This window comes from Corylus avellana, unplaced genomic scaffold, assembly GCF_965113065.1.
Source record: "Corylus avellana unplaced genomic scaffold, dhCorAvel1.hap1.2 HAP1_SCAFFOLD_71, whole genome shotgun sequence".
Lineage (NCBI taxonomy): Eukaryota > Viridiplantae > Streptophyta > Magnoliopsida > Fagales > Betulaceae > Corylus > Corylus avellana.
The window spans coordinates 37,501-40,000 of NW_028290495.1; the positions used below are offsets into that span (position 1 = coordinate 37,501).

General features: G+C 35.0%; 1 non-coding gene across 1 annotated transcript; it reads right to left on the reverse strand.

Annotated features, from left to right (window-relative positions):
- Positions 1–721: 721 nt before the first annotated feature.
- TRNAS-GGA (transfer RNA serine (anticodon GGA)) lies at positions 722–808 on the reverse strand. The gene has a single exon. It is a non-coding gene; the product is annotated as a tRNA-Ser (tRNA).
- Positions 809–2,500: the final 1,692 nt, after the last annotated feature.

Here is a 2,500-nt window from a genome sequence, read left to right on the forward strand (position 1 = left end):
CTTAAATACGTTCGTATTGCCGGAAAAGCCAAAGGGTCAACAGGTCAGGTTTTACTACAATTACTTGAAATGCGTTTGGATAACATCCTTTTTCGATTGGGTATGGCTTCAACTATTCCCCAAGCCCGCCAATTAGTTAACCATAGACATATTTTAGTTAATGGTCGTATAGTAGATATACCAAGTTATCGCTGCAAACCCCACGATATTATTACAGCGAGGGATGAACAAAAATCTAGAGCTCTGATTCAAAATTATCTTGATTCATCCCCCCGCGAGGAATTGCCAAAACATTTGACCCTTCAACCATTCCAATATAAAGGATTAGTCAATCAAATAATAGATAGTCAATGGGTCGGTTTGAAAATAAATGAATTGCTGGTTGTAGAATATTATTCTCGTCAGACTTAAACCTAATTAAAATAAAACAATAAAACAAGGGTTCGGACAATTTTTTCGCCTAAGCAAAAAGACCCATCAAAGTAAGGAGTTTGATACGGGGATTTTTCTCCCATTCATGGATCACGGATCGGTAGGGAGATTCTCATTCCCTGTTGTCTACTCTTTCCAGTATGTTATTTTCTGTACTGCGGAACATAGGAATAAAGAATCTATATCAAAATAAAAGAAAGGTCTAACTTAACCGTTGGAATAATGGTATCCATTGTTATTTGCTTTGATACATTGCTGTTAATAAGATTGGTGAATTAGGTGAAAGGTACGGAAAGAGAGGGATTCGAACCCTCGGTAAACAAAAGCCTACATAGCAGTTCCAATGCTACGCCTTGAACCACTCGGCCATCTCTCCTACATAATGATTATGGCCCAGAAACCGAGTGAATAGTGAGTCATTCATATTAGATTTTTTGATAGGTACGTACAGTCAATTCTAACTATAAAAAAATATAGAAAACTTTTCATCAAAGAAAAACCCTTCCTTCAAGGGGGGGATAAAAATAATTTTTTTTTTGTGAAAAACTGTTAAAAAAAGATATATATCTATTCATTTCATTCTTGCGAAGACGGCGCTCCCATCTTTTTCCAATAGTTATTCTTTTTACTTACAATATTTATACCAAATTAAATCAATGAATTAGAACGAATCAATTGATCTATTTTTTTTTTTATTTTTATGTTATTTCGTACTGTACAATTTCTTTGTTTGTGGGATCATTTTCCCACAAGAGGTAAGTAAAAGAAATTATAGAATGGATTGCTACCTATGCCCAGATCTCGGATAAATGGAAATTTTTATTGATAAGACCTTTTCAATTGTAGCCAATATCTTATTACGAATAATTCCGACAACTTCAGGAGAAAAAGAGGCATTCACCTATTACAGAGATGGTGCGATTTGATGTTTTTTTCTTTACCGATTTCAGTCTTCGGAGAAAGATACATTATTTGGGAGAGAAATAAAAAGATTATTGAAATAAATCTACGCTTATTGTGAAGGTGAAGTTTGTAAATAAAACAATTCCTTCTGTCGTGTATCCCCGATTAATGCAGCCTCAGATGCTTCAATTTTAGATTCTAGTATTGAGCGAAAGGTTACACCTATGGGTTAGGTCAACCCTACTTCACTAGTACCAATAGGCAGCATAGGGAAAGAAGCACTACGCCTAGGAATCAACAATACGAAAACTTTGTTATAAATTATACCTTTTCTTTATTCGGAATCGGGATTAACAAGAATGGTTGGTACAACAAATATCCATCTCGTTCGTATTTTGGATACCCGTATAACCATCGAAGACTGTTGAAGTGACTAATTCCCGGAAATTAAGGGGTGTTAAGAACAAAGAAATTGTTAGAGTTATCATTTTTATTTAGTACCAAGATACTTGATGTTAAGAAAAGATCTTTTACAGGAAGGTTGGTTAGAGATTTCTTGTAAAAACACTAGCCCCGTTCGGTTCATAATGAAATTATTTCAATCTTTTTTGATGATTCCATGTATTATTCTCATTATGCACATAAAAGGGAGGAGCCGTATGAGATGAAAATCTCACGTACGGTTCTGGAACGGAGATTCTTTGAATCGAAGACGACCGCAACGGATGTCGGCTCAATCCGAAGGAAATTATGCGGAAGCTTTACAGAATTATTATGAAGCTATGCGACTAGAAATTGATCCCTATGATAGAAGTTATATACTCTATAACATAGGTCTTATCCACACAAGGAACGGAGAACATACGAAAGCTTTGGAATATTATTTTAGGGCACTAGAACGAAACCCGTTCTTACCACAAGCTTTTAAATAATATTGGCCGTGATCTGTCATTACGTGCGACTATCTCCACTATAGAAAGAAAAAAAGGAAAGAAAGAGCAAATCCGCTAATAAATACTAGAAAATAGGCTTTCTACATATCATATCTATCGTGTCCAAAACAACGATTTTTATCAGCTGTAGCAAAGAAAAAGAAAGAAACTTCATAGAAGTCCAAATAGGAAGAAATAGGTATGCCTAGATCCTTTAGTCTATGGATAAAGAA